General features: G+C 45.1%; 1 protein-coding gene across 1 annotated transcript in view; it reads right to left on the bottom strand.

Moving 5' to 3' along the window:
* Positions 1 to 10,001, bottom strand: part of LOC109463146 — a 34,647-nt gene extending 24,646 nt beyond the window's left edge. The window contains exon 1 of the mRNA XM_019759865.1: positions 9,897 to 10,001. The gene's annotated coding sequence lies outside the window, so the exon portion shown is untranslated. The remainder of the gene's footprint in view (positions 1 to 9,896) is intronic.
* Between the last annotated feature and the right edge of the window lie 457 nt (positions 10,002 to 10,458).

The raw sequence follows: 10,458 nt of genomic DNA, 5'->3' as shown, positions 1-10,458 counted from the left end.
CCTACCCCCACCAACAAAATAACTTTGATGCCATGCGTACGGAAAGCAGTACGTCAATCTACTGTAGCTATTACATCAGGCTATAGGACTACGTGTAAACGTATACACATATACAGAAATGCCGCAAAATTTACCAGGATACCCGTATGTCCATAGGGCGCCCCCACCCCACCCCGCATTAAGGTATCAAGGGTGGTAACAAGGAAATATAGGAACGACACCTAGCGGTTAAGCCTGACCTAGGGCACACGTCACGAATCCCGAACGCCTTGCCTTCCTTTCATACCTACAAGCAGATTTAGCTCAGTCTCTGTGTTTTCCCAGAGCGGCCAAATGTACTCTTCAAGCGGACTAACTTCCCCGGCATGTTCTCTGTCTTTTTGACAAATCTCTACTCTTTTCAGCCTCCTCTGAAGCCTAGTAGAGGCTTGTGTTTTATGTCTTTGCGACATTTAGTACGCCTTTTTAGTATGGCACTCTACACAGGCCCCTATAGTTAATAAAGGAGGTTAAAATCAACAACCTCCAAGCAGAGCTTTTGGTGGCTGCGAAGACAGAATGTCAATGGACATTAGGCCACAGCACGTAAATTTTATGGATGACATCGTCCGCTGACTCCAAATATAATGCGAGAGGGCGAAAAAAACAAGGCAGGCCAAAAAATGGTTTTACTTCAGTGGGAACATATACACAGCCACCGTCACATATAAAAGGAATTTTTTCTCCAAAATCTGGCGAAAATTAATGCGTGCTAATGTCATCCATAAAAATTACTTGCTGTGGCCTTACTAAGTCAAACACAGCAGAACATCACACGTAAACACGGAGAGCAAGTCATGTCATTACATCTGCTTTGAGGCTACAACAATCCAAACAAATTTAAACTAACGGAAGGAACAATCGTCTGCATGGGTGACCCTTCTTTCTTTCTTCTCATTCTCAACATTACTTACAACAAAAAGAGATTTCAAACACGCTATTCCAGTAGCCTCCGTAGCAGGCTTATAGAACTGGAGGTTTGGTAGTCTTCGGCGGTTTTCTGATTAGCCCAGTTCATTGGGGGTAATTCAACCAGGCCGGCTATGTTGTCTATATGCAATCAGAAAATAGCACATAAAAGCTCCCATGGACCCTTAAGACCCCTAAACCCCCCAGTTTTTGGCATGCTATGGAGGCTACTATTCCAGGCTTCTGAACTAAAGTCCTAGGTCATTTCATTTCAAAAGAAAACGTTTAGGAGCACGAGTTACGCCACGTGAATCAAAGACAGCCATGTGTAAAATGTTTGACTTCTAACAATGCACTAAATAGTTTAGTACACTTCAAGAGTCCTGTATGGGACATGATTGGGAGATAACACACCTCCTTCAAATACTTCTCTTCGTAATTGAGAGCAAAATGTCCTCAATACAATGTAGGGTGAAAAACACTTCACATTTCGCAGGTCCAGTGAGGCCAAATACGCACCCTACGCACCACTGTGGGACAACACTTCAACGCACTTTCTGGGAACCTTAGGCCACACCGTCTTAATTTTATGGATGACATCCACGCGCGCACTGATTTTCGCACAAAAAAAAAGATCCCGTCCTCCAAGGCTCTGTTCTGGCTCTAGGCCTGGGTAGTCCATGGTAGTTAGCGAACAATACGGAGCCGGTGGTAACTCTGGAGGACGGCACCCAGGCTACCGAAGTTCCACGACTCATAGAACTCAGTACATACGTACGGTGGTCAGTGCCAATTCATAAATTCCGCAAAGAGCCAGCATGTGCCGGCTTGTCGTATACGTCGCTATGTATTACCGCAAATTTATAATACCAGCTTTGTTTTCCTGTGGCTTAGTAGCATTTTCATTTTTGGCCAGATCGTTTTATTCGCCCGCGCGCACTAGTTTGGGGGTCTTCGGAGGATTTCATCCATAAAGTTAAGGCGGTGTGGCCTTATCGAAAGGTTACAAACATGTGTAGAACAACAAGGTAATTTAATTAAGGCCACAGCAAGTAAATTTTATGGATGACATCCTCCACAGACCCCAAATCTCATGCGATAGGGCGAGAAAAACAAGGCGGGTCAAAAAACAAGATTCTTTCATTTTCCTTGTCAACAAGTCATAAACCTTGTTAAACAAGAATTGAGGTGGCAAAACATGATATCACAACTAAACAGATCTTTTATTCAACAATATTTACTGTTCTGGTGTGGACGGGAGGTTTGGCCATGGTTGCCTTACTGGCGGTTGGTTGGTTGGTGTTTGAGGGTCAAATTTGACTCAGATTTAACTAAAACCTGATTCGATTTCTATAGAAACTTAGGCATGGCCTAAATCTGGTCAGACTGCTCCCAAACTACAAGGGGAAGGTTCTGAATGTGTGACAGGAGCTTCGGATTCAGAAGGGGCAGAATATTGTTTTTTTTTTATATATATATTCCAACAATTCATGACTAGACGTGGTGCCGGCACACTCAAATTATATCAACTTATTTATGCCGCCACCAACACAGAGTAAAAATACAGGACAGGACAAGACAATACTCATTCTCACTTGGAAATTCGAGGGCACAAGATCGGTGGCATGTCAGGACTCTAACCCGGGACCTCTTGGCTCCGAGTCGAGCCCTCTGCTCTACGCCCAACCCCACACAGAATGCTTAAGATGGCACTTGGAGACTACGCAATTTCTAATTTAGATTTATCTATACCTGTATCTATATGTTGGCGTATCCAATTTGTCAAACCAAATACAACTGTGCAAACATGTGTGCATGGAATCCAGCTGATCACATTATTGCACCTTACGTATAGCCTCTACCAGGCACCGCGGATCGCTGGAAAAATAGTAGAAATTGGCCGAAATAAAGGAATAATATACCAGGGGAGTTAGCCGGACAGTGGGTCGCGAATTGGATCTTCTCTGCCCGGCTACCTCCCCTGGTATATTATTCCTTTATTTCGGTCAATTTCTACTATTTTTCCAGCTATCCGCGGTGCCTGGTAGTGGCTGTATTACGTATACTTTATAAATACAGAGACTAATACTAAGTTAAACATACTGTTTTGGTAACAAGAAAGGTTGGTTAAACTCGAACATTCAGAACATCGCCAGCTACAAACCTGAAAAACCTAATAGCCTGGAAAACAGACTGTTTTCAGGACACTCGGTGTTTGCTTGTGGGTGCGAAGTCAAAATTTGCTTGGGGCATGTTGCTACCTCGACCCATTCCGATGGCCCCCTAGGTGGGCCCTAGAAACAGTCTGGCTTCCAGGCTACAGAACCTAACCATAGGCATTTATGTATAACCTGTGGTGCACTAGTATTAGCCTCTACCAGGCTCTTTATACAAACTGTGCTCCTTAAGCGGACCAACTCCCTTGGCATGTTATCTGTATCTGTATCTGTATAGCCGGTATAACCGCCCTTCGGCGTAACACACCAGCTTCTGTATCTGTATAGCCGGTATAACCGCCCTTCGGCGTAGCAACACACCAGCTTCGCAGGCACGCGACGCGGCGGCAGCTAGCTACATTACACCGAACGACTTGTTACACCTAACCGTTAAACATCTAACTCTAAATGATAATGCCCCTACTGTAGTTGGTGATAGCGATCTGACAGTGTTATCTGTATATTTGGTCAATTTCTACTCTTTCAAGTCGCTTCTGAGGCCTGGTAGAGGCTACAGTAGTATTTAGTTGATAGTGTAAGAAACAGGAGGAGCGAGTAGAATACAGATAAACATCGAACCCACGACCAAACCCGGGCACCCGGGCACCAGTCCACATGCCGACGCTCTAACGATTCGGCTAAAATGTCCAGACCCATCGGCCGGGTCAGTTGGTAGCGCATGTAAACCCCCAACTGTTACTGGTACTAGTATCTGTCTTTTGCGACATTACAGAAATGTCTGGAGTCCTTGTGAGAAAAATTAGCCTCTGGTGCCGGACGCCTCTGGGCCATGAAAAAATTATCTATGACAGTCACGGTGTGAGGTCTAGTTAACGCCGTCAGTAAGTGTCAACTAACATGGACAGTCATCAAACACACACCTACCATTAGGCCACGCCAATTTAATTGAATGGTTCTCGGATTTTTTCAGGAAAAAAAAAGAAGCGACAGGGCGAAAAAAACAGACCTAGACATTCTATGATAGAAAGGAGCCATGAAGTCAACATACATACCAGGGGCAGTCATCAAACACACACACAGCGTTAGGCCACACCAATTTAATTGTTTGGTTCTAAGTCAAGAAAAAAAATATGAAGCGACAGGGTGAAAAACAGACCTAGGCATCCTATGATAGCCCCATAAGCTGCGAAAGGAGCCATGAAGTCAACACTATACCAGGACAGTTATCAAACGCACACGCAGTGTTAGGCCACACCAATTTAATTGGTTGGTTCTCAGATTTTGTCAAGAAAAAAATTAGAAGCGTCAGGGCGAAAAAACAGACCTAGGCATCCTATGATAGCCCTAAATTAAAAGCTAGAATAGGGGCCATGAAGTCAACATACATACCAGCACAGTCATCAAACACACACACACAACGTTAGGCCACACCAATTAAATTTGTTGGTTTTCGGATTTCAGGAAAAAAATATGAAGCGACAGGGTGAAAAACAGACCTAGGCATCCTATGATAGCCCCATAAGCTGCGAAAGGAGCCATGAAGTCAACACTATACCAGGATAGTTATCAAACGCACACGCAGTGTTAGGCCACACCAATTTAATTGGTTGGTTCTCAGATTTTGTCAAGAAAAAAATTAGAAGCGACAGGGCGAAAAAACAGACCTAGACATTCTATGATAGCACCAAAAGCTAGAATAGGGGCCATGAAGTCAACATACATACCGGGATGATTTATAATTCAATTCATGAACTTTGACCCTCAAACCACTGCATTGATAGATGAAAAATAAAAGTTTTCAATCACTGTGCAAATGGTTTTGATTCATTGGGAACGTCACATATACACAGCCACCGTCACATACTAGTATAATATCAAAAAGGAATTAAATACATCACTGCATCAAAGTAAAAGACAAAACATAAAGCCAGAGCCTTGTCTTGTCTTCTCTCTTCATATCTATCCGCCATCCACGTTCCGGCATGGCAACAGACATCTTTGCCTATTGTCAGAAGGCAACAGTTATTTTTTTTTTCCAAAATCAGACGAAAATAAAAAAAAACAAAACAAACAAAAAAACGAAACACATACCCACTGGGTTAAGTACAGTTCACAAAAAGGATGGAATATAGATAACATTACATATATACATCGTCAAGTAGCTACAATCAAGTAAATTCGGTTTCTTCTCGTTTCTTAGTACATGTAATGGCAAAAAGGTAAGAACAAATATGTTTCAATGCGCGCCCTGATGTCATCCATGAAATTTACCTGCTGTGGCCTTACGGAGAGAGTCACACGATTTCCCGGCTATTTCACACGTCCGTGCGCGGGCAGGCCTCGGGCGGCACTCTGACATGAGGCCGCGGACGTTAAACAGACCTTCCGTACACCCGAGTCATTACCGCTAATTATCGTCTAAACGTCGCAAACCTCGCCGCGAGGGTGGACTACTTATCCTCTTTGCGGTTCATAAGGCTTCCGTACGGCTTCTTTTTGTGTAATCTAGGGGGAGGTCAGAGCGGGAATTATCGCGGCAACAGTATCCTGACACTGAGCAGAACAACTCAACCCTCAAGTGAACTTTGAAAAAGTATGTGATACTGCAAGAATTAGGGTCTAGTGGTTTATATATGATTTGGCGCTCCCACCACCGCCAAGGTCCGGGTTCGATTCCCGGTGTGGGAACCACTGTAAGAATTAGGAGAGTAGAAACAGAAAAAAAACATCCCTGGCCCCTCGCCGAGGATCGAACCCACGCCAAACCAGGGCGCCAGCTCATACCCCGACGCTTTAACCATTCAGCTAAAAGGTCTAGACCCGTCAGACAGAACAGTTGGTAGCACCTACTCAGGGTGTATCATGGAGCTACCCTAACCGTGTATGGCCCTGAGCACAGCCTGGCACCCAGGCTAGTCCTTCTCAGATCGACGGACGGACAACACCAGACACCATTTGCCTCAACTCAATTGCAATCCTACTCCTGAACCCCTTTTACTTTTTTTTCTAGCTGGATCTAATTGACTAGTCTCTAACTACGCTGGCTATAGGTGGGAGAATATTTGCCAGAGGAGTTTGGCCACCTTGCAGGATTGACTGGCCGCGGAGTTAGTAAAGAAACTGCCTCCCCGCGGCCGGACTCCCCTGGCCAATTTTACTCTCCTTTTTGCTGAATTCTACAATCCGTATTCCCGTAGAAAGGCCTGGTGGAGGCTACTAATTGACACTTGTGACAGCTCTTGGATGAGCGATTGCAGTTCGGCAATTTCTCTTGGATTCTCCTGGCTTGTAACAGAACAACTCCCAGACAAAGAAACCATTTAAAACCGCCGCCCCTCGCCCACAGGTGACCCATGGACAGAACATTTTCCGTTACGTTCGAAAGTTGACTCTGTCAGCGACACATGTCTACAGGAATGTCGGGTCTATGACAATAGCATACTGGGTTACTGTTCAACTGTACACCGATCCGCACATCATCTAAAGGCCACACCGACTTAATTTTATGGATGACATCCTCTGAAGACCCTCAAACTAGTGCGCACGGGCGAATAAAAAAAATTCCGGCCAAAAATAAAAATGCTAATAAACCACAGGAATACAAAGCTGGTATTGTGAATTTTCGGTAGTACATAGCGACGTACACGACAAGCCGGCACATGCTGGCTCTTTGCGGAATTTATGAATCGGCACTGTATGTATGTACTGGGGTCTTGAGTCTTGGACCTTTGGTAGCCTGGGTGCCGTCCCCTAAAGTTACCACAGGCTCCGTATTGTCGCTAACAACCATGGGCTACCCAGGCCTAGACCCAGGCCAGAACCTCGGTGGACGTGACCTTTTTTTGGGGGGTAACAGGTGAAAATCAATGCGCGCGCGGATGTCATCCATAAAATTAAGCCGGTGTGGCCTAAGTTTGTTTAACTACGCGAGACGCAGACCATGGGAAAATTCCCATGAAATACGACCGAATACAAGGATACACGTTACCGAAATATAAAACACCGACACCTTGGTTAATCCCTCTCACAATAGAACACCGTGTAAGGACATACCGCCCAGTTTAAGATCTAATCTTCTCCGTGTGTAATTTTCTCAGGGAGCGTGGCGTGACAGCGTCACACCAAACCCCAGTCTTGTCACAGTTGTGGCAACTAACAAGGTACTTCGGAGGTTAAAACCTTTTGTTTCTGTGTCACTGGCATCGGGAGATGATAACTTGTGGGATCTTGTGGTGCCGCGAGGTTGTATCGAGTGTCGTCGGCGGCTCTGGGCAAGAATTTGGGGATCACGTTGTGGGGTCGTGTCAATCTCCAAGCAGATCCCTTTCGGTGGTAAAAAAGACAGTATCAAATTGGCCAGACAGTATCCATTAGCCAGAGAAGGTCCGCGGCCACCGACGGGTCAGGACAAAAAAAAACGGCCATGTATAAAAAGGTAACGATCTTTCCCCGCCCCACAACCTCTGCTTGGAGAGTAGGGTCGTGTGGCGTAGCGGCAGAGCTCTCGACTCGGAACCAAGAGGTGCCGGGTTCGAACCCTTACAAGCCACCGATCTTGTGCCCTTGGGAAAGGCACTTTACACGACTTTCCTCACTTAACTCAAGTGAAAATGAGTATTGTTCTGTGGCGTATTTGTCCTATGCGTTGGTGACGGCATAATATAAGTTGATATAACTTGAGTGTGCCGTCACCAAGTCTAGTCATGAAAAATTGCAATAAAAAAAGATAGACCTGTCTAAAACGTTTCGTTGGGAAGAAGCATGATATTAGGCTTCTGGGATGCAAATATGGCCAACTCCTAGCCTGTACCAGGCTTCATAATAAGCGGCTGGAAAGAGTAGAAATTGACTGAATATACAGATAGCATGCTATTAGGAACGGCAAACTGTACTCCTATAGCGGACCAACTCCTCTGGCATGCTATCTGTCTGTTTGGTCTGTGTCTACTTTTTCCAGTCGCTTCTAAAGCCCGGTAGGGCCTGTCCACGTGTAGCCTGGTATCCAGTCTGATCGTGGTCGGGGCCGCAAGAGCTCTGGCCCGCCCGCCTCACATAGGTTTCCCGGTGTGTATTTCACGAGAGATTGATTATCCCTCCACGAACGTTCGTGTTGGGGGGAATCAAATCCTCAAGCATACTGTCTCTTATTAGCGTAACACTCCTACCGGGACGGCCTGTTGCACTGGGCGGGGGAAGCTATTAGAGCCCCCGAAGACACAGCCTGCCTGAACACCCCCAATCACGTAAGACTAGATGCCAGGCTAGTCCACGTGCTAAACGCCTGGTTAACGGTACGACAGTGATTTACAATCGTCTGGGAAGAAGAAATAAAATCGTAAAGGCCAATTCGACCATAACGCCAAAACTATAGGCGAGCTTGTGTGGGTTGCAGTTCAGTACCAAGTGCAGGGACACATGCCTCACGGGCGCGCGGGCGGAGTTTAGAAACATGAGGCCACACCAATTAAATATAGACTTTTATTACACAACAATGTACAAGGTACAAAGTATGGCAGAAATGAGAGAACAAATCTAACAAATCAGTCTACGTAGTACAATACTAGGTGATATGGGATGAAAAGGCGCTTATACAATCATTAAGAGAATTTCTTACGTTTAGACATTCTTTCAAATACTGTCCTATATTCACAATGTATGGATTGTCAAAAGTCAACAAGTATCTGAATTTGCTAGATGAGTTCATGACGAGAAATTCTGGTATAGAAGTTGATATAGTTGGTTCTCGGATTTTTTTTTTTTAAGAAAAAATATGAAGGGCGAAAAAAATGCAAATAAAAACTGACCAAGGCATCCTATTATAGCCCCAAATGCGATGATAGGAGCAATGAAGGTACCCGGCTAGTTTGTAATTCAAATGTTAGATTTCAAACCACCTTTAATCAAACACTGCATTGATAGATGGAAAAACCTGAACAACGTTAACTCTGAAGAAAAGGGACCTCCTTTAACTGTTGAGACCGAAGTATGAGCATTTTGAAGTTGATTCAAAGGCTGAAATGTTTTTATACAAATTAGAAAAAAATGAAGCGGGCGAATCAACCGACAAATTTTTAAATTTGAAAATTGGTGTGGCCTGAACCTATTAAACCAAAACGTTCCGCCTTGCAAAATGACAAATTTACACACGAATAACAAATCCAGATTAAGATAACACGCGTAGCTTTCAATGCAAGTGTAACAAAATCAGATTATTTACAGTTCAAAACTCTGCGCTTTGTCTTGCTTGGTGGATTTTAGACTGACTGTCCAAGATCAAGGCCGTCGCACCGCTACACAAACATGTAAAACACCTCGTTAATCCGCCATTACACGCACCATGAAAAACCTAAGTAATGCTGAGGTCACATTTCCAAACCGGAGCCCGGCCGGGCAGTCTTAAGGAAGGAAAAGTACGATATAAAAGACAAGGAAACACAGAAAAGTTTTCTATAATGATCTTGGGCACTATTCCTAGCCTCCGTAGCAGGCTTATAGAACTGGGGGTTTGATAGTCTTCGGCTGTTTTCTGATTAGCCCAGTTCAACCAGGCCGGATATGTTGTCTATATGCAATCAGAAAATAGCACATAAAAGCTCCCAAAGACCATAAAGACCCCCCACCCCCCAAAAAACCCCCAGTACTAGTTTTGGCATGCTATGGAGGCTAACTAGTCCTGTGTATTCTTGATATGAATTGTTAGTTTTTCGTTCATACAAACAGCCCGGCCGAGCCCCGGTTTGGAAATGTGACCAAGGCATAAGCAAGTCTCACCTTTAGCCTTCTAGAAGATAGATCGGTGAAAGATGAAAGAAAGCCAGGTTACTCAAGTTGCAGTTCAGTTAAGTCCTGGATTTATGACAACTATAGAGTCGTGCACCTCTCAACACGTCTGGCGGGTAGAACTGGGTTAATGGTAGGTGTAGTGGATGTCGGGCGATATACCGCCAGCTAGCACACACACGTCTGACTCGCTAGCGCAAACCCACTCATCCTGGGAACTACGTGATAACGATCACCGGGCTCCTCGAGCAATCACAGCCCGGCAAACAGACGGGGCCGCCCGCAAGCATTAGCAAGACCCTCTCCTCTCGTGCCACACAGATAAATAACCCGCCTCTGCGCTCTGTCAGGAACACACGAACGCAACAAAGCATGCCAAAACCTGGGGGTTTTGGGAGGTCTTCAGGGTCTTTGGGATACTTGCATGCGTAGCGTCAGCACACTCCTGCTTGACGCTCCGTGTGTAGTCCTCGTTTTTGGCCGTTTTCGGCCGGAAAAAGTGGACATCCTGGTCTGGACTGTCGATATTCGGTTTGCTGGGCTTCCCAGGATT

This window comes from Branchiostoma belcheri, unplaced genomic scaffold, assembly GCF_001625305.1.
Source record: "Branchiostoma belcheri isolate BF01 breed outbred unplaced genomic scaffold, Haploidv18h27 scaffold122, whole genome shotgun sequence".
NCBI classification, from domain to species: Eukaryota; Metazoa; Chordata; class Leptocardii; order Amphioxiformes; family Branchiostomatidae; genus Branchiostoma; species Branchiostoma belcheri.
This window is presented reverse-complemented; position numbering and strand designations above follow the sequence as displayed.